Source organism: Rhea pennata, chromosome 14 (genome assembly GCF_028389875.1).
Source record: "Rhea pennata isolate bPtePen1 chromosome 14, bPtePen1.pri, whole genome shotgun sequence".
NCBI lineage: Eukaryota > Metazoa > Chordata > Aves > Rheiformes > Rheidae > Rhea > Rhea pennata.
In genome coordinates this window covers 15370302-15392196 of record NC_084676.1, presented here as the reverse complement: position 1 = coordinate 15392196, position 21895 = coordinate 15370302, and positions in this window count along the sequence as shown.

The window sequence follows — 21895 nt, the reverse complement described above, 5'->3', positions numbered from 1 at the left end:
CAGTTTCCAGGCCCTGGATCTGCCTGTGTATTCTGCTACTTCTTATTATCACAAAGCTTTTCCCAAGCTGGCATTTATAGCCTATAATCGAGTTACCCATTTGTCTTCTCCCTTTCAAAGAAAATAGATTAAGTTTCTTTAATCTGTTACTGCAGGTCCTACTTGTCTGACCCTTTTTATTTTCTTGTGCATACAGTGCATCTCTGCAAGAGTTGTAAGTGTCATATACATGCTGTGGGAGCTTTTTAAAGAGAAGAGAGATGACTCCTCTCCAAAATTGGCTGAATTCTGCAGTTCAGATTGGCATCACACTCACAAATTTTGATATTGTTCCCATACAAGAAATGTGTTTAATGTTCAGTTCCACAGTCTAATAAACATGACCCTTTTCTGTCTGCCTGTAGTTAGGCAAGATGATGTGTTTACAGAGCAAGGCTCAGACCCTGTCCTGAAGTTTTTACAATCTAATGTAAGTCAAGATAAAACAAAGCTGTGTACAAGGACAAATGAGAAAGGACTGGAGAAATGACAAGATAGACACCTGGATAAAAACACCTGCTTCAGGCTTAGGAATACAGTTAAAGCCACTTCACATTTTAGAAGAGCAGAAATGAATATTCACATGAAGGAAGCGTTAGCCTCCAACACACTGAGATAGCCAAGGAGCAATGTAACTCTGGATAAAATAGGTGAATCTGAGGATTTGAGAACATATACATTGGACCCTAGAGCCATTTTGGCAGCTGTAAGGGGTGCCACTTGTGTTCAAGCTGCCTGTCCTCTCTCATCTCTTCTAGCCCCACCTGGACCTCCTGGACACCCCAGTGTCTCTGGGAACATCAAAGACCTGTGTATTGCATGCCGGACCGTGTTGAAGTCAGGCTCTGCAGACAAGGCCTGGGGGCAGCCTTTCTCCTTGGAGTGGAATATTCCCTATTTTCTATCATCTTCTGGAGTTTTTTGAGGGAGAGGGGAACATGGCACAGCACAGGGCCTGGTAGGGTAGAAGTAGGCTTAGAAGAGGATATGCTTCTGACAGTTCAGCTCAGATGCAGGTGCTGATAAATGATATTTCAGTCCAGCTTCCGAAACAGCGGGTAAATGAAAGCCTTAGCTGAAAAGAAATTGGAAAGTGTTTGTGATCCCTCCCCTGACATGAAAACACAGAGTATCTCCATTTTGCTTGATGACAAATATTGCCTTCGGCCCTCAGAGGGACAAAGAAAAGCAGAAGAGCAGCAGGGTGACAAGACTCTGAGGATTACCTGTGTCCTTTTGAGCCACTCAGTCTCTTTACAGGGTGGGTGGCCAGTGTCTTCTTCACCTGTTCTTTATCAATGGAAACGTTGCTCTGCAAGCTTGGGGACAACAGCCAAGCTGCTGTGTGGGGAAGAGATGGCTAAGGATGTCAGGCTGGAGGAAACTGAGGCAGGAGCAGAGGAGGAATGGGACGTGACAGGTAGTATTGCCATTGGGATGATTTTGGAGGAGGAGGGACAGTCCCCTCTGGTGCGTATCTGACATTGTTTTCTTGGCTCTCATTCCATGACAAATTGGCCGTGCCAGGCCCAGGGCTGCAATCACAGCTCTGGGGGTAGGCTGCAAACAGTGACAAAGTCCTGAGAGGTGCTCAGTGACCGGCAAGGAGCAGGGTTGCGACTGCTCTTCCCACTTTACAAATACCTCCAGTGATAAGTCAGATTCATCAACTCTCAGAAATTTCAGATCATCAAAGAAATTGAGAAAAAGATTTAAACCTATCTGGGAAGTTCAAATCTGCAGGAAGAGAGCAGCTGTTGGAAACTACAGCCACAAGCTCTTTCACTGCCCTTCCAGTGCCAGAGCTTCACAGGCACACAGGCCCTACTGGGAGCTCTCTCCTTCCATGTCCAGGCTGGACCAAGGCTCCAAGAACAGCATGAACAACACAGGAACATTAGCTTAACTAGTTCATCTGCGAAACGGAAATACTTCAGACAGGCAGCCCTGGCATAACCCTCTTCTCAGTTTATTCTCCTCTAGATCAATACAGAGAGCTTTGTCCTGAAGAAGCTATTGTGCATCCTCTGCATTTTAGCGTGATTGCAAGCCTGCATGGAAAAGCCAGGCCTTGCACCCACAGGGGTGGCCCAGAGAATGCCAGGTTTCTGGGTGACAGCATTAAAAACTCAAACGCTGCCTAAAAAAATTCCAGTCCTGGGCTGGTGGAAAGGCTGCAGTGGACAGGCAGAAAGGGGTCACCATGGCAAAGAGCACTCACTGCTCTGAGTGCATCCATATTCAGTTATTCTGGACCTCTTCTAGAGGGAAACCCAAGCCGGAGGCTGTAGAAATCACCTCCATTCACTGGATCCAGAGCTGTTTTTCATGCAGGAATACATCAGCTGAACTTTGTTAATTTAGTTTTAGTAACACAGTAATTGCATGTTTGTAAAAAAACAACAAATAAAATAAACCCTGAAGTTCAGTAACTGCCCAGGAGTCATGGATAGATTTCCTACTCACCATCCAATCTTTAATTGCTGTTATGCATTGTTGTATTTAGTTTCCTAGAGAAAAGACAATGAAAACCAAAGAGACATTAGATACCTATAAGTGAATTTACATGTAATTGCCTTATTAGCTCAAGATTCCAGGAAAGTTATCGTAGCACACGTCCTCGAGGTACAAGGGATCATGTTGGCTCTGCAGCAGCCTTAAAACCATGTGGCCACACTGTTTTGAACACAGACAGACTCCTGGAGAACTGAGAGACTTTCTTCTGCTCCTCCTACTGCTGTCCCCATGGACAGGTGTTTGGGGAAGACAGAAATCCATGCAAAGTGCCCATGTGGTTAAAGTGAGCCTTACAGTCTCCTGAGAGGTATTAGTTATTCTCAGGTGAAAACATACCCCAACCATTAGCATGAGGAAGGACTTGCACACGGTTTTGTGTCAGGGTATCCAGGACCAAAGATTTATGTGTATCAGTGGATCCTGCAAAATCTGAAGGGAATCATTCACCTGCACTTGGCCAAAAGGCCTGTTGACTCCCACTTCCATGTAGAGGGACTAGCCCACAGTCTGACCCTGCACTTTTCTGCATGGCAGAGCTCATCCAAGGCACAGTCCCCAGCAAATTCTGCCTCCCCAGAGGAAAAATGCAACTCAAAGGTCTTTAGACAAACAGACAGGGCACATCTGCAAGCCACTGAGATTAGAAAATCATTGATCCCTGAGGAGTGTTAACAGGAGACAGGAGATAAAGGGATCATCCATCTAATTTTGCTACTTGTAGCAGTCAGTTGGTGTTACCACTTGCTGTTCAGAAGATGACTAGTGAAATCTATCACTGAGAAAACTTGTATTCTGTCTTGCTATAAAACTAGCATGCTATTATCTAGGCTTTGTTTAAGCTTTTTCTCTTTTAGCTGAAAATTTTACCTTTGCTGCTGTAGAATGTAAGTAATTGTGCTGATTTGGTGAGGCAGAGGTAAATCCAGCATAGGATGAGCATCAAACAACACTCTTAAATGCATGGGAAAGGAATTTGTGGTTCGTATTTCAGAGTATATTAGCACATTATTTATGAAAGCTTGCCACACTCCTGCTGCTTTTCAATGTGCCTGAGGCCAACGCCACACTGAAGTGCTCGGTGGCCCTGCCATTTCATGTGCATGTCATGGCTTCATCATATGTTTCATTAGTTAATTAGAGGACAGAACAGCAAGCAGGAGTCAAAGAAGCTCCACAGACCATGTGTGAAAATGTCACAAGAGCTCAGAAAACAAAGCGCAAGGTTCTGCCCTTTGTGAAACTCGCACTTTGGGCATCCTGTTCCTGTCATTCAAGATGAACACAGAGTACAAGGCAATATTGTTCCATGCCAGGACAGCTCTGTTAGTGAGAAAAATTACTGCACCACTGCTTAGCACCATGCCTCAGTGTCCCAGTGTGCCCAGGGGGACCTGCTGTCCAAGTGTCACAGCCAGCAGCAGGGCATGGCCCCTTCCTTAAGCCAGGAGCCCCTTCATTGCAGACCAGGAGCAAGGATGAATCTCCCAAGAGGCTCCTATGCCTGCACTTTCAGCTTGTTGCAGTCCCCTGGTGTTGCTGTCCTCCTCTCTCCAGTGGTGCACTCCAGCCTTCAAGGGCAATTCCCAGCGCTACATCTTCAGGTGACCCTGCTCGAGAAGGGAGGTTGGCTTGACTTGAAAAAACAGGAGGAGTGGATCCTCATTCCTAGGAAACTTGTTCAAATCTTTTTTTATTATTATTAGCATCTTGTTTGTACCTGAATTTATTTTGCTGCATTTTCAGATCCCTAAAGCTTATTATTCCTTCAGCTACTGGCTTAAGCAGCCTTCTACAATCAGAAATCTTTTTCCCGAATAATACGCACATGCCCTGACTGCAGACGCATTTACACTGCCTGCTGCAGTGGGACCTGCACCCTGCAAGCCTGACCTGGGCACACGCAGGGCTCTCCGTTTGGGGGCCACTGCGTCTGGACGCAGGGTACATCCTTGTAATTCCCCGCATAGACCCTTTCTAGGAACAGGGCTGCTGGCTCATTATGCTATAACATGTTTTTCCTTCAAATCCCCAGGGACTGAACGTAATTCAAGCTTGCCTTACTTGAGTTTCCTGTGACCCTCCATGCTCCACAACGCTTCGGACCCATTAGTTTAGCTGATCCCAATCATGCTAAGGCGTTAATCCTGTGAGGTTCCCAGGCAGTTGTGTGTGCCATGCAAACCTTCCTGAAGTGCAAAAGAAGCCTCAGCAGGAAGGATTAGGGTTATGCCTTTGTCTGAGACTGACTGTTGTGGCTGCTGCCCCGTTCCTATGATATTTCTGGAGCCGGAGGGCTCGTTCCATGGGTGGTACTTAGTATTGCTGTTATCAGAGCCACTATCCCTTCCCCAAAGGCTGCTGTCCCCTTGGCCATGCCCTGCGAAGCCTCCTCCAGAGCAGGCAGAACACAAACACGCGTGCTTGGCAGCGACAGGCACCCGCAGTCTCCTGGTGCAACCTCTGCCACGGCAGCACCTGTGCAACAACGCATTCGCCTGCACTGGCCCAGGCTCACAGGTGGCCAGTGAAGCCAGGGGTAAGACCTCCTTTGGAAAACACACAGTGCTCTCTGCAGCTTGCTTTGCCACGTGGCCCGCAATATTGATTTCTAAAACCCCTTTGCTGGTTATTTAGTTTTGAAATTGAGCAGGGTACTTAGGAGCTGGGGACTGCTCTAAATTTTAGGGAGTATATTATAACTAACTAATTTTATGTTCTGCATTGGCTTTTATCTTGGCTTGCTATTAATTTAATAGTAATTCTCTGTGTTTGTCAGTTTTGATTCCTGGGGTACCATATAATTTCATTTGTAAATTGATTTTTGCTTTCTGATACTTCAATAAACCCATTTGGTATAAACACAGCTCTTCATTTCCTTGTGAGGATGTGGAAAACAAACAGAAGCTGAGCACAAAAACAGGCATTTATTCAGCTAAGAAGGAGGCGAGTGTGGGGGCTTCAGGAAGGGGACAGTCAGGCTCAGGGTCTGCAGACAGAGAGCAGCCCTTAATCAAGGCACAGATTAAAGTGCAAACCCCCTAACCTACCTCCGGCAGGCTCAGTGGTAGCAGGACCTACTGAACGCAATGCCCTGCTTCTTCACTGCCTGCAGGGTGCCCGCGAAAAGCTTTGGGCTCCATGCAGGCGGCTGCAGCCTGGTGTGTCCCAGCCCTGGCAGCACTCAGGGTGGGCGAGAGCGGGTGACCGACCTGGGGCCACGGGAGAGCGAGCGGCAGCAGGAAGCAGGCTGGCCCCTCGTCCCTGGGAAGTCACCAGCGCTCCCCGTCCCTTCTCCCTACCGCACGTGTCTTTAGGCTCTGTGCTCATCCCTTTCCCCATCCCCTTCTCGTGGCTCGTTCCTCACCAGCTCTGTATTCAGGAGTACTTGGCAAAGCAGCGGGAGAGGACAGTCATTGCTCATTTTCATTTCTTTCGCAACCAGCGTTTCCTCTTTCTTATCCTGCATGACACCTAGCCTGCAGCGTGGGGCGTTCACTGTTCTCACGTTGCCTGTATTTCTCATTTGGGAAACCTGTTGCAGGTCTGGGCTCAGCCAGATGCTTCTGCGGGTAAATTCAGTGCACAAATGGCTCTCAAAGGCCTGCAGTAACTACTAATTAAATTAATTTGACAGTTGATGTCCCAGGTCTAGGTGGTGAGTGATTCACAACAGGACTCTTGCTAGCAGTATTGGCTCAGAAATCATTTCCAGACTGAGCACCATATGAAAAATTGATGAGTATGGAGAAGCGACGTGGCATTCTGAGCCAGCAAAGGGGCTCTGCCAAAAGGCACACCTACAGCCTCTGGTACCAGCTCAGCATATCAACCGAAAAAGGGGGCTGGAGAGCCATAAGACAGACAGGCCAGGCAGTTCCTTCACTGCATCCCTTGGCAAGAAGAGCTGTTGAAGTGCAGATTCACAGTGGTCACTGCTGGGAGTCATGAAATCCCCAGAAACACTGACCATTTGCTTCACCTGGGAACAAGAGGCTGTGCCAACACACCACCACCTTCCCGGGAAAGACCAGAAGGAGAAGGACAACAATTTTGGAGGCTTTTAGACTTGCAGATCTTTTCATATATGCGCATTTATCTTTGGTGCTATCTACAAAAAGGAACTGGAAAGGAGAGCATGAACTTTTGCTGACTGGCGTGCTAAGGACGCTGGTGTATGGGATGCAACATGCAGCCTGCACAAGCAAGGTCTGCAGGCAAAGCAGAGCAGTGTTGCAACCACAGCTCTAAGGGCTAGGAGGAAGCGGGCTGACAGTGGTGACAACACGGGTGGAGAGACCTGGGGGAATGCCTGATACGTGAGGACTACGTACAACCACACAGGTGCACAAAGCAAAGCAAAAGCTGCAAAATACCTAACTACAGGTGGAGGAAACCACCTCTAGAAACTGCTTTTTATTTGCTATTTTGATTGACCTCTTTTGTTTCTGACTGTAAAGCAAGTCTTCAAGACTTTACTCAACAATCAGCAAAATGCATAAACATTCTCCTTTTGCTATTTTTTTATTCTATAAACCTATAAACCGGTATAAAGATATGCTTTGACTACTGTATTTGCTTTCTCTCCTAAGTTGTATGTTTCCTTTTCTTTTTCTTTTTTTTTTTCCTAGTTAATGAAGCTTACTTGTATGATTCATTGCATGATACATGCAGATTGTGAGATCTGAGAGCTGGAAAAGTCTTATTTCAAATAGCTCACAATTATCATTAATTTTTTTGTTAGTTTTTGTGCTCCCAGATCAATACTGCTTTTAACTATTTCAGATTGGAGGAAAAGCATCAAAATATGTTACTGTTTCTCTTCTGTTCTCATATGAGATACAGGATTAGATCACTTGCTCCAAGATCCCAGTTATTTTTATAATATGGCAGGGATCTTTTCATTTCTGATGCCTTTTACAAAACCAGAAACACTGTAAAATGCTAATTAAATTAAAACTTGACTTCTTGTATTATAATATGCTGGTTAATTTAGGGGATAAGGATTTGGAAAAGGATATGGATAAAGCATTCAAAATATGATATGAAAAGGAGTCCATTTAAGCCCTCAGAAATAAAACAGCACAATTTTTTTGCACACATCCATCTTCACTTTCAGCTGCAGGCATTGAGAGTGGCTGGCTGCGTAGGAGAATGAAATTGCCCAGGCTGTGCCAAGTTAATGATGTAGAGTGAGGCTTTTTTTTTAAAAAAATCTCTTTTCATCAGACATTTTTTTTTGTTTTTTTTTTCCAAGTCTCACCAATGGTGAGGGGAAGGAACTGTGCAGAGAAAAGGAAATCAAAGTATTCACAGAAGAGAATTCAGGAAAGAAAACCATCTGCTTCAGTCCCCACATATCGAGAGGCAGTAAGGCAACTCCTTAACCAGGCACAGCATTAAAGACGAAAGGGACTTAGGGACCTCTGTGGAAAACTCTTGGAAGCTATCAGCTGCTGTGAATGGCTCACATCAAAGCAAGCATCATACGCGGCCACGTCAGCCAAAACCCCACGCTCGTGGAGGTGAGGCACGCAGGCTCTACCAGAGCTTGGCGGAGAATGGCCTCTGACATACGTCCAGTGCAATATTTCTTCCTTTTGGTATTTGGGATATTTAAAACCTGTAAACGCAACTTGAATTCTCAAAGCAAGCTTGGCTTCTTGCTTATTGTGCAGTCCCACCAGAACAGCTAAGTAGGTTGAAGTCTGCCTTGAGTTATCCCCTTGCCACCATGCAGTAGGTGGCAGGCCCAGCCCCTGACAACTGCCTGTCCTCAGGAGCTGCACAGCGATAGAGCAAGCATCGTTTGGTCCTCGGGGATGATGTTAGCATGATGTCTTTTATCAGCTAGATGGGCAGCAGGAAGAAGCCTGGAAGGTTGTCTGTGGTCCAGAGGATCATCTGCAGTACGGCCCAGACAGAGCCTAATGGGGGAGACCAGAGGGAGAAACCGAACCAAACACAAGACATGGGGACCAGGGCATCTCCTTGACAAAAGCTGCAGGGTCCTGCTCCAGGTTGCTCTAGGCCAGTGGCCATCATCCTTTGCGGCTGCCCTCAGGGACGGGCGATGGTGGGAGTGGGCTTTGCAGGGTTCAGGTCACACTTAACGGCTGCATCAATATTCATCTCTTTGTAAACATAACCTGCCCCTGCTGCTTGGAGTCACTTCAGATTATTCATATTGATTCAGCACTGTTAATGATTAAATACAATGTTCTTCAAAGCTTGCATTTAACAGGAAAGCTTGATTGGATTTACTGTTTTGAAGTTGGGTGGGGTGTTTTCAGCTAGATTGTTGTTTTTTTCTTTTGCCTTGTGGAACATCGTGTCATTCTGTAAATCAAGAATTACCTTCTTGGCTTTTAATAAAAACTTTCCATCTCTGAAGGATTAACGTCCTACTGCTTAATTAGACTACTAATACACTGTACACCTCACCATCATCTCCACACCCCTCTCTCTACACAGCCATCACAGGGACAGCAGCTCCTGCAGACCCGTGAGCTGCCGGACACTGGATTTTTTTTTGCTATCTCTTGTTTCTTCCAGTGTAAGAATGGCAAAGACTGAAAATACATGGCTGCTTCTAACTGTCAGAGATGACATTGAAATTAAAATGTCCAGTGAAACTGAAGTAGATAGGAAGAGGTCAGAGGCCTCTTGAAATACAGCATTAGCAGATACAGACATTTTTCTCACCTCAAAGTTTAATCTATAAATCACTTGCCACCATAGAAAAATAGACTTTTTGATATTAGCACTGATTTTGCTAGTAAACGTTCTGAATTCTTTAAGCCTTCAGCATCAAGTATTCCTGTTTTCAGAATCTGCTTTTCTGAAATTAAATAATGTTGGACATGGCTGCTGTTGACACTCATATCTCGGCTTCTACCATTTAGGGAAAGTAACAATTAGAAAATTTGGTTGCTTGTCCTGAGCAGTATTTCCTGCCTTTACAGAGAAAGTCAGAAGCCAAAATGCAAAAAGAAGTGGAATGAATTTCTTGATGCTTTCAACAGACTACTAGCAATGCTGGGAAAAGAACCCCGCTCCCTGAAACCCCAGTGCAATGCGCTGTGCAGTTTTGCCTTCCAACTGTTCCAACAGGAATCCATCCATCCAAACACCTTCCACCCCTCGCTGAGTCCCAGGCTCTGCAGGAAGCGTCTGAAGGTAAATATCCTCCTTACTGAAGGAGGAGCACATTTCCATGCAGGCCCAGCAGAATGCAATCACTATATATACCTGGGGCGAGCGCTATGATAGAGCGAGGGCATAGTTTTACTGAGATTAGTTGACTTTTTTTTTTTCTCATTTTGTCTGTAAGTGACACAGCCGACAGTGAGACAGACCACACACATTAAGAAAGAAAAAGACAAGAGGATGACACAGTGGTGAAATTGCTGATTTGGTATCTGTTAGAGATAGTTTAAAACAAAGATAAGAAATCAAAGAACCAGGGCAAAAAAGCACTGACCTGACAAAATACAGAAAACCTTGGAGAAGCAGCAGAGAGAAGACAGACTGCAATTCAGCAAGATCAAGACTCAATCTGCCCCCAGGAGCAAGAGAGACCAACATTTTCTGGGGACTGTCTGGTCAGCAGGAATTCCGAATGTAATTGCCCTGGGCTGGAGACTCTGCCAGCATTTCCCCTAATCATGTGCTAGCCTCAGCCCAATATCGCATGCATCAGCAGCAAGATGATTTCTGTGCACTCACGGCCATGTATGTGATACTGCTGTCAAGTCTCTGCACCAAGAAGACAGAGAAATAAAAGTGACCCGGAGGTCTGAGGTTACATCTGGTTAGACTCAGTAAGATGAAATCCATTTCAGGATCTCTAATGACCCTCATTCAGCAGTGTCACTGTGGAGCCAGCACATTAGGGACACCTGTCAGGGCTATTTTAGGAAACAGAGACCTCCTGCCTGGTGCCCTTCCTCCTCTCTGCACTGAGCTCACATCATGTCAAATGAGGTCTGCTGGAGCAGAGCATGCAGAAAGTTTTGATTTTAATGGAAAGCCTGGATGAGAAACAGACTTTCTGAGCCCCTTTGTCACACCCACAGAGGTCTGGACTCTGTGGGTTTATTTTTGGTGTCCTCTGGCCAGCTTCTGCCAGCAGACTTTGGAACCAGCTTCACACCTAGAGCTTTCCATATCCACAGGGACAAAAAATAGATTAAAGCTTCTTCTAGAGAGCTGACACCTTCTCCCTTGTGGAAGAAAAGTCAGGAGCAGAAGGAAAATGAGAGCTCAGTATCTAAGCATGAAGGAGGAGACTTCCCTTCAAAGCAATGAAGCAGATAGTGTGCTGGTTAAACAGAAACAGGCAAAAACATTTGGGCTCTGACCTGCTAAAGTGCAAAATGCTTTGAATTTTAGATGTGGATCCTGATCTTACGCCTCTCATGAGGCTCAGGATGAAATCCCTAAGCCTGCAGCCTTAATGCCAAGGAAGGGTCTAGCCCAGCTCTATCCCATTATACTTGGCACTCAGCACATCACTTGGAACCAGGAGGAAAGTTGTGAAGATTGGGTTTGCTCTTCTGTGAGAGCTATTTCTGGAACTACTTTACCTTTCCTCTTATTCACTTCTGCCACAGGTTGCAGTTCCCTTGGGTTTGAGCAGAAGTAGGCTGGCAATAAGTACCTCAGCACGAGCAGTTGGGTTTTGGTTGCAGCATGTCTTATCCCTGCAGAGCCACTCACATTGGGAGCACTGCAAATGCAGCATGCTTTGTTTGATTCACGATCATTTGGGGAAAAACACATAGCAGAGGAACAGAATGTGTTTTAAAACAAGGGACTGAAGACAGACCTGTAAAGTGTTCTGTATGCAAAAGCAGGAGAAATCCTTCCAGCTCAAAAAAGAACCTGCTGTGATTTGCATGTGAAATGAACCCTTGGTGGAAGAAAGTAGGTGTACAATTTCTCATCAAATCACTGGATCAGGCAGCCAAGAACACACTTTTCAAGATTATATTGCAGTTAATTCAATTTAACATCAGAGACTCCGTTTTGTTATTGTGCCATTATCTCCTCCAAGGTTTCATCAGACTCCAACCATCTCTTTAGAGTTACTATTTCCCAGCACAAGGGAAGTCAGTACCATGCAGCCAGCTCCCTTGGCAGCAAATTATGAAGGCAAGTTCTCCCTCTGCCCTTTGCCAAACCAGAAGCAAGATGCATTTCTCTTACTAGCCTTTAAAACCAAAAGCCAAAAGGAAAAGAAACAGGAGGAGAGTAAGAAATAGGCAAATGAAGGTGTTAGTGCTTGATTTAAGAGATGCCTCATCAGCTCACTAACTTCACTGGCTGAACACAGTCCTGAGTGCCACAGGAGCCAACACTCCTTCAGGTGCGGGCACCACCCTCGCTTCATCCTCAGCACTTAGGTACTGCCCCAGAGTTGGAGCTTTTGCTCTCTTTAAGGCTCTGCTGCAGCACTTTGCAATTATAGACAAGGGACATGAAGTCAGCCAGGCTTAAACAGCCAGACACTCTGCAGCTTGATAAATTTCAAGAGCAGTTACTGTTTCAGCCCTTTCGTGAGCCTGGTTAGGATATATTATCCACCTTTTGCTTTCAGTCTGTATCCTTCTTGCAGGTGTAAACCTCAGGGAGGTTATTTCTTCTTTTCACAGGCTACAGGGCAAGATGCTCCAGGGTGATTTTTACAACAAGGAGTGGGATTTTTCAAAACCACTTGTGATTTTGGATATGCAGCTCAAGACCACAGTCAGTCAGGCATGGGTGATTCAGTAAGAAAGCTAATCCTAGAGACAGTTAGATTTATGAGGGGTCTGATGGAGTCCTGCCTGCCAGCAAGCCTGTCTCCAGCCACCTAGCATGGTGCTATTGAGCTAGGTTTCTAGCTCTCTTTAAAATCATCTGGAGATGAGCAGGCAATGAAAGCACCCAGAAACCCCTCCAGGTTCCTGATGAGAGGACCCTTATTCAGCAAGACTACAACCCTGTTCAACACATCAGACATTATTAGCACCATGCTCTAACCAGCTAAGCTAAACCTCCATCCTACCCAAGACAAAAAACCAAAAAAACCACTCATTTTCTTTACTGCTGCCAATATAACAGTTGCTTGGAAATCCTCCCAATTTCTCCTACTCTGGTTTCTTTCCCCTCTTCAAGCTAATCTTCTCTGAAGCATTAAGGAATACCAGAATGAAAATCAAGGTCAGTGCAAGCTCCAACTGTACCAGTAGTAGTGGGTATGTTCCCATAACATCTCCCACTCCAACCGGCCAGGAATCAAAGACAAATTCTTCCTTTGCAAAGCACTCCCTCGCTATACCTTCAGCATTTCCCTCTCTTAAGCCTTCACCTTCTTCTCTGAGCTGAATTTCAGAGCAGACCCTCTTAACAAGAAATCCATTAGCATTTCTCTTTCCTTTTTATTGACGTACAAAGCTATCTTAAGAAAACGGAGAACTACCTCCAGTTTCCCCTGCACTGTGCCCTGAACTCACAGAAGTCAGAACTGTAGATTAAGATCAGCTGAACATTTAAAGACTCATCTGTGTAATGAGCAGCAGCTGGGAGGAAAACATGGAAGGTAGCACTGGCTGCCCAGGTGCAAATGGTTTTGTCAGAGCCTAGCCCTGGTTTTATTCTACTGCTTATCTAGGGGAGCTGCTAGGTGACCTGAGCTGTAGGGTTATGGCTGAGGAGTTTGTTCTCTGTCTTTTATTAGAGCTACTAGTGTCTCTCTTTCTGTTAGGCATTCCTGGTGACCTGTGCGTGCCTTCCCTGGCTCTAGTGACCTTATGTTCTTGAGGAGCTGGTGGCTGAACCAGCTGCTTGTGGGCTGCAGGAGAGAGTAAAGCTGAGCCCTTCCAGGGCTGGAGACTGGTTGGGGCCTGGCTAGTACAGTAAGTGAGGCTGGTGGGGGAACTCAGGAGACAGGCAACTTATTAACGAGCTGCACACTGCAGGCTGAACCCCTAGGAGACAGGAAGGTGGCTTGCTGCAGTTTGCCCCTTCCCCTAGCTTGGGAAGGGGAAGTGAGACACTGTGCTAGAAGAAGGGGCTGTTTGGAGACTGTTCTCTCTCTCGGAGGTAGTAGAGCCATTAAAAGACTTGCTGTGCAGCCTATATTATGCAAATTGCACTGCAGAGCTAAGCAAGGGGGTCTGGCTGTCTGCACGCTCCTTCTTTTTTGGTTTTAAATGCCATCCTAGTCATTGGGATATCTTTGTGGTTGATGCTAAATTAGAAATGAGTCCCTACAGGAGTTCTGTCAGGGGAGTCTGTCCCAGTCCAAGCTGCCATGGAAGAGCCCTCAGCAAGCCCCTGCCACAAGGGAATAGCCATCTTCATTGGTCGGACGTAGTTACTGTTTGTGGGGGAGACCTATGGCTCAGCTGCTAATGTAATAAATGATCCTCCTGCTTACAAATCCTATCACATCAGCAGAGACATTTATGTCACAGAAGGCTGCACTAATCACTAAAAGACAGGGAAATATATCTGCCACTAAAATTTATCTCTAAATTTGATCAGGGAATATAGATATGTCTCAGCTATCTACATCCAAAGCTGAAAAGAAATTTCTTACTCAAAATTCTTGTCTTTTTTCCTTACTTTGTCTTTGAAACCATTTCCCCCCTCCCCTCAATGGAAGGAAATAGGGAGACCTGCATGGGTGAGGCTTGAGGGTTCTTTACAGGTCCCTGTCACTCCATCCCTCGGTGCACACCACCCAAGCTGAGTTGGTAGGAAGGACTGCAAGCACCTTCAGATCATGTTGCTGTTGTGTCTATGTTCAGGCTGTAACTGCTCTGCACCTGGTCTGCACACCCAGGACAGGACAAGAGGGGGCTGTACGAGAGGGACCAGGTTGCTGAGAGATGAAGGTTACAGGCAGGCATGAAGGGCACTTCTGTCATCAGAAAGACATCTGCCCACAGTGGGACAGAGTCACAGAGCCTCCTCCAGCAGGCGCTGCCTGGGAAAGATTAACCCCCAAAAAGGGGATGGAAAAACAGCCCTGACATGAACCTGCATTCCCTGGTGGAGAGTCTGGAGGAAAATTCAGACACAGGTGCAGGATTCAGTGAGTCAGGTTCCTTTTTCTCCCCTTTAATAATACCACTGAGAAAAGGGTTCCCAGGAATTTGGGACTGGGTTATGTGAGGTCACGGGGGAATCTGAACAGGGGAGGTTTCCAGGAAAAAGTAGAGCTTTAATAACTTGCTAATGGGTCTGGTCCTGGGATACTGCAGGGGCTGGAATGATGTTGGATTTACACCTGTGTAAATAAGAGGGGACATCTTGTTTGGACCTGACCTACAGAGCATCCGCTTGCTCAGCCCTCCAATAAACAGGTACATATAGACATTGTGGTAAAATGTCCCTAAAAGAAACACCCTTCCTAGACCACCTGCATCTCCTAGAGCTCCTGTTGAAATCTTCATATCCAGAGTTTTTCAATTCCAGAGGAAGACAAGCCAGGCAGTAATGTACTGGAAAAAGCTGTAATGGGTGAATTGGTTCTGCAGAAAGAAATCCCCTCAGCCTGTCAGAAACTCTATTTATCTCCTGAAGTCTTTAGTCTCAGTTTCTCCCAGGGGAGCATTAATGGAGCTCATTAGGAGCACCATGACAAACAAAACTTTGTCACATGCCAAGAGGGCAGGCAGGACTGCCAGCTCCCTTGTTCCCCCCCGCTCCCCATGCCTTGTGCTGCAAATGCCATATCAGGGGACAACATGACAGTGCCGCTCAGAGACCCGTCTGCTCGGGGGCCATGCAACAGGGCTATTAATGCAGATAAAACTCATCTCCCTTGAGGTACCTCCTGTCGCTGGCGAATGGGAGTGAAGTCAGACCAATGCTCCAGTACAAAAGCCCTTTACGAGATGGCATCCTACCCACTTCCCTGCTGGAGGAGGAGGGTCAGAGACTGCAGCCCAGCTCCTTGGCCAAGGGTGCAGCTCCTTGCCTCGTTCTGTGTTTTGCACCCACCTGGAGGCATCGAGAGTCTGGTCCAATGCTGGAACAAATCTCCGCTGTCATTGCACCCTGTCCCATAGAAATTCAAACAGCCTTAGGCTTCTCTGAGCATCACCAGCCCTCCAAGAGTCACACATAGGCACTTGGCAGCCCCAGATAATGGCAGGTCTGAGCACTGGTCTCCTCTCCCAGGACAGCGTTGAACTCTGCCCCTGCTGCCAGGGCTTGGGGGAGCTGCTGGTATTGCTGGCATCTTTGCATATCACCTGTCCTTCCTGCTCTTACTTACCCTGCTACTGTAGATGGTTCCCAGCCTTGAGTTGGGCTAATCCCAGCCCCTTCTTTAGCAAGTGCTAGTTGTCCCATCAGGCCTGGTCCTGCTCTCTTGCCTGCTTAGCAGTATTGGCTCTCAGAAGCCATCTCTATGCTGTATGATCATGCTCTTGTTTAGGTTAAATTACTCAGCTATTGACTACATTAATTAGTCAGATATTGACTCATCAAACTGAAGAAAATGAGCAGGGCTATCACAGTAACTGCTTTATTACTCAGTCTGTTAAAAGAGAACTGCTCCCCATTCGTTTACCCCCCAAAAGCTGAATATTCAAAAGGTCAGAAGGATGTCTCAGCATGAATCAGCCAGGAGATGTATACCTACGATCAAAGGGACTGTCATTCCAATTAACAGCCTGGGTTCTGACAGCAGCAGGCGTTTTATGTATAGGATATACTTTATTCATTGTTTCATCTCCAGATAAGGCCTTTAAGAGTCCAAGTCTCCCTGGAAGTCTTTCTTTTCAAGTACTCCTCCCCATCTCCCTGGCTGTTGCAGATGTCTCTCAGCTAGCAGGAGCAGCTCTATAACTAAGAGTGTAAATTCTCCCTTTCCTCTTCCTTCCTTCCCTAGAGACACTGCTTTTTATGTTTTTCTCTTCTCTTCTCTTCTCTTCTCTTCTCTTCTCTTCTCTTCTCTTCTCTTCTCTTCTCTTCTCTTCTCTTCTCTTCTCTCTTTCTTTAGATTATTTAAAACCACCTCATTTTCTCACTGCAGCTGCCTGCTGAGACCAGAGTGAGGGAGCTCAGTGTTAGACTGACAGAGAATTGGGCCCTAGCTTTCGGATAGCAAACAGGTCCTGATCAAAGCAACCAGAGGCAAGTAAGCAATGAATGCATCCTTCCTCTGCCCAAGGGATGGGCTCTGTGTTGTTAGAGGTACTCGGCACTGCTTTAAAACACCACCTATCCTGGGAGCTGGCAGAGCAGATCTTTGACTGATCTAACTGAAAGGCAGCATGGATTTATTTGAGCAAAGCAGGAGGAATAACACTGAGGAAGCTAGAAGAGACAGAGAAATGCTGTTGGAGGCATACAAGGACTTGTGTGATCCCTGGCTTCAGAATGCCAGGCTGGTGGTCTCCACTAGACATGCGACCCCAGGAGTGAGCAGTATCAGCATGGCCAGCAGCCTCCCCACAGCCGCCCCTCCACCCCTAGCTCCCCACGGGAGAGCAGGGCTCTGCCCCAGGACAGCCAGCCTTCATTGTCCGCAGAAAGAAACCACAGCCTGAAAGAAGAGGTTGCTTGGAGTGGGTTAAAGTCTGTATGCTCCACATGCAACAAATGCTCCAAGGAAATAAAGATGGGCTATTAATACTCTGCATCAGTGCAGGTTCCTCACAGACACCCAGGGCACCCACATTAATTCCCTATCAGCGCATTAGGATTCATGTGGGCACAAGAGAGGCTGCACTGGACAAATGAATAGTGATGAGGCCATTATTTAATTGGACTTTATGGAAACACTGACTTCCCCCCATGTAATATTAGCAGAGCCAGCAGCAATGTTTCACACAGGCCAGGAGGGCTAACCAAATCACACAGGCTTCCAAGTACCCAAATCTTTGTGGATACAGGCCCTTACCCAGTGTAAGGCTCTGAATCCCTGCCTGATGGATAGGAAACCACTCTCGTATAGTTGTGGTACTGCATGGAGACCCCCTCCCTGGTCAAGGATATGGCAACTTATAGGAAAGTAAGACTTGACACCACCTTTGCATCGAGTCCAATGTCCTGTCTCCCATAGTCACACCTGACATCGCAGAGGAAGATGGGGAATACACAAACAAGTAAGCCCTGGCCAAATGCACAAGGTTTTCCTGTTCCTCAGCCAAGTTAATAATAGAGCAAGATTCAAACTCTGAGAGCCACACATTTTAAGCTGATCCCAGTTCATTCAGGAGGGCAAATAGACAACGCACAATAAGTTGGTTCCCCAGGCCATGGGAAGGTGGGAAGGCTACTAGGGAAAGCTCCCCCTTGCATTGCTCTCTGATACCCTCATCTGGTTGAATCTGGAAGCTCAGCCTCCCAATGGGCAGGACAAAGCCCCAGACAAGTCCCCAGCAGCATTTAGGGCAAGTGTGCAGAATTTGAGACTGAGAGTGCCTAATCTGCCCTTAAAGAATAGGTAGGGGACATGAAATGTCTTGGGAGGCAATGTGCCCTAGGATAGATGAGGACTGTGTTTCTTCTCACTGTCCATGTAGAAGACTAGAAGGGAGAGAACTGAGCTGGGAGAGTCCTTCTGCAGCCTGCAGCAAAGAAATGGAGGTATAACTGAGCTTTGCAGGAAATACATTCCCACACGAGGAGAACAGCAAGGAGATAAAATGGCTTTGGAAGGGGAGGTACAGCCCAGACGGCTGCTCCAACAGGCAGCTGTAGGGTGCTGAGTTAAGGGAATTCACAGTGGAGAAGGCAGACTTTAAAAACATTTGCTTCCTTCAAAGTTATCCATTGAAGTGGTTTCCTATTAAAAGTAATCCTGGAGATGCAGCTGCCAGTTTTACACCGACTGGCCCCAGTTGGCTCTGCAGTCCCCAGCTGTGATTTGGTGATGCTGCTCTGGTACATTCTGTAATTGTTAATCAGCTCTATACCGTATGCAACCACCCCAGGAATCGATGCTTAAATAAGCACAGGGAAGTCTTAGCTAATGAAATGGGTGTTCATTTCTATTCTGGGGACCAGCTTGTTCTCTTGTTCCTGAGAAATATCCTGGATTTATCTGTGTACTGAAGTGGAGGCAAGTGTGGTAGTTGCAATCCTCCAGCTCTGCATCGGCTGAAATCTTTCCCGTGACACATTTAACACAGCATCCTGCACTGAAACCTGTCTGCTTTCAACATTACAGCCAGCACTGCGTTGCTTCACAGCTAAGGGGCTTGAGGCCAACAGCAATGCTGGCCACTGTATTTTTCTGGCGAAGGCAAAATGAAGGAGTATATGCAGAAGTATATGCAGGATAGGAGTAGGTCTCACAAATCAATTCCAAAGAGTAAGAAAATGGGGACAAAACCAGAGTCATGATCTTCTCCTGAAGTTTCAGAACATTTTTTTCTTGAAAAACCTGCTCCTCTTACCTTCTGCACTCCCTTTATATTCTTTGTCCAGTTCCATCTTCTTCATCCACGTCAGTGTTGCCAGCTTTGTTTTTACTGTCCCTTTTTGAATGATCCCTTTGGCTGGGAGGAATGCACCTCCGCTGCCAATGGATGTGAGAGGTGAAGGTGACCGTGTCTGCATGGAGAGAAATGCTAACAAAGCTTTCTGCTATTTAGGATATGACCTGAGCATCATGTGGGCTAATGATCCCATTTCCCTGTAGGACTCAAAAAGAGAGAGGCAGTCCCAGGCAGAGTCAGGGTTCCAGGCAGCAGATGACACGGTGTGTTTGCTCCCAGAAGGTTGAAAACAACACTCTGAAAGCTTTCCAGGGACTTGCCTGCCAATGTATCTTAACTAAAGATGCCAGCTTTGGAGCTCCTCTGCCATCCATGAGTGCCACCACATGATCTGGCTCCTATCAACACAAAGCTTTAAAGCTTCTCTTTTGTTTCTTCTGGTCTCTGGAAAGACTGTCCCTTTTCAATTAATCTCCCTCATGCCAGAAGAAGTTTCTCCTCCACTCTTGTCCTTTTCTTCCTTCCTTCAAGTCCCCATCTCATTCTCTTTCTTGAGCCGTCCTGCTGAAGATGCAGGACGCTTTGCTCAGCGTCATGTGCTGAGAGCAGCCTCAGTGCCTGCCATTATTGATAGTTGGTCATATGTTTGGGGCATCTTGCTCCGTCACCCAAAGGCAGCAAGGGGAGGCCTCAGAGGTGAGGTCAGCTCTTCCTCCCCCAAGGCTGGGGCAGTACTTGTTGCTGAGTGACTCTCTCCGGGTGCTCTCTCCTCATAACAAGCTCTTTTGAATTTTGGGCACGCTAATCCTTCCTGCCCTCAAGCACACTCCAAAAATAGTGCTGAGCCCCCGCTGAACACGCAACCTCACGAGCAACAGGTGCTGAGCTCGGGCCCGCGGTCTTGTGGCTGCCGGCCGGGCTGTGCAGAGCGTGCCGCCTGCCTGGCCTTGCGCCTGCCGGCCCACGGGAGCTTCGGTGACTCCCACCGGCTTTGGAGCTGTTTTGGGGCAATTGGTGGAAAGTAAAATGTACCACACTGCCATATAGGCTTCTTCTTCTTTCTCTGCAAGGAACAGTTCAGCTTGAAGATTTTCCACTTGGCCCTTTTCAGCTGGCATTGCAGTCAGCCCGGAGGCGAGCTCTCCCACAGAGCTTGCATTTTATCTCATGTAGTGCCCTTGCAGATGAGGCTGCTTTTTCTTGGCATGGTGCTGTTTCCCTGTGCCTCCCTGCCAGCTGCACCTCCTGCCGCAGCTCCGTTTGCATTAGTGACTGTGCACAGGTCGCAGCACACAAAACCAAGCAAGGTCTCGCTCTTTTCCACCCTTCCTGCCAGAAAGCATGCTGAGCCTGGCTTCCCACGTTGGGGGGGGGGACCCACATTGCAACCAACACCTCGTCTCTCAGCCTGAAACATGGAGCTTAGTGATCTCAGTGAACAATAAATGGGTAAAATGACAGGAAGCACATAATGAAAATCAATCAAGATATGATACAGTTTTTGGCTGAAAGAAGTTAACAGCTGAATGAAAGCAATGAACACCAGGGTAGCCATCAAACACCAATGTCTGTAGCCCTGCAAGGCCTGCCACTCACATCTAAAGTGTGTGGGCTTGGGGCTGACTCCTGGAGATGTCCACGTCCCGGTTGCAGTACAGCCGAGCAGTGTGGTACCAGGGCTCCTGTCGCCCAGAGCTCATTTTCCAAGTGGGACTCTTGAACTGTTTACCACAACCATCCAGAGTCTGTACAAGAACCACCATGAAGTACTCAGCTATGGCCACAGGATGGAGAGCTGAAAGTGCCATTTAGACAGCCACAGTTTTGGGATTAGAGAGTGAGATTCCATCAAAACCATTTTTTTTTCTCAAGAATGCCATTTATGATTACACATTTATAAGAGAATCTCTGAAACACGGCAGACTTCATTTTGGATTGATGCATTCATTTTGCTTTGGTTTGACGATAAAAGAAAACTGAAAAAACTAATTTCCTCTTCATTTGATTTATCCCTGAATGCACTTGCCTAGACAATGCTAAGGGTGTTCTCATCTCATTTTTCCCCTCGCCTCTTTTGTTGTTTTTTAAAAAATCACAAAACTTCTCCAGCTGATGGAGTGTAGGAGAAAGTGCAACAACTCAAAGTTCAGTGCACTCCACTTACTATGAGAACAACAACGGGGAGGAACAGAGTGATGGAGATGTGATTTACTTAGTTAAAAAAAATCTAAAATTATTTTGCAAAGACAACAAATATTCCCTTAAAAATAACCAAAGCCTTCCTGAAAGTCTGCCTTCACAAGCTTGGTGTTTGTTGTGCAATTGCTTTCTAGTTCTACAATTCTTTTGCATGTGTTTCTTGCAAGAATCAGCCGCTAATGCTTCTGATGGGCTTTTTCAGCAGTTGAGCATGTGATGGGAAGCAGACAGGAATGTAAAGTTCTCCAAAAGGGCGTTGCTTTATGATAGTATGATAACCAGAACAGCGGAGCTCCCAGCTTCCTTGGTATCAACATTGCAAATGCGGTTAGGTTGTCTGTAACCGTGGAAGCCTAGAGAGCCTTTCCTTTGGCTTTGATGGGCTCTGAGCAAGGATTAGCTCTTAAAAAAAACTGAGTCCCCACAGAGGCTGCTATCAAGACCAGCAAGAAAATAGTTAATAGCAGCATTAGATATTTTTTCTACTTTTTCAGCTTCAAGTCACAACAATTTTCAGAGAAGCAGAATCAGCCTGGTGTTTGTAATGTCTGGATACATTTTGCTGTTATTTTTTGTGTTTTAATTACCATAATTTCCATTTCTGTAACACCCCTTCTTCCTGTTTTTCATTTCCTGCTGTCACATGACAGCCTGGTTTGTGCAGATTCACAATTTTGTTATGAATTTCACTGACA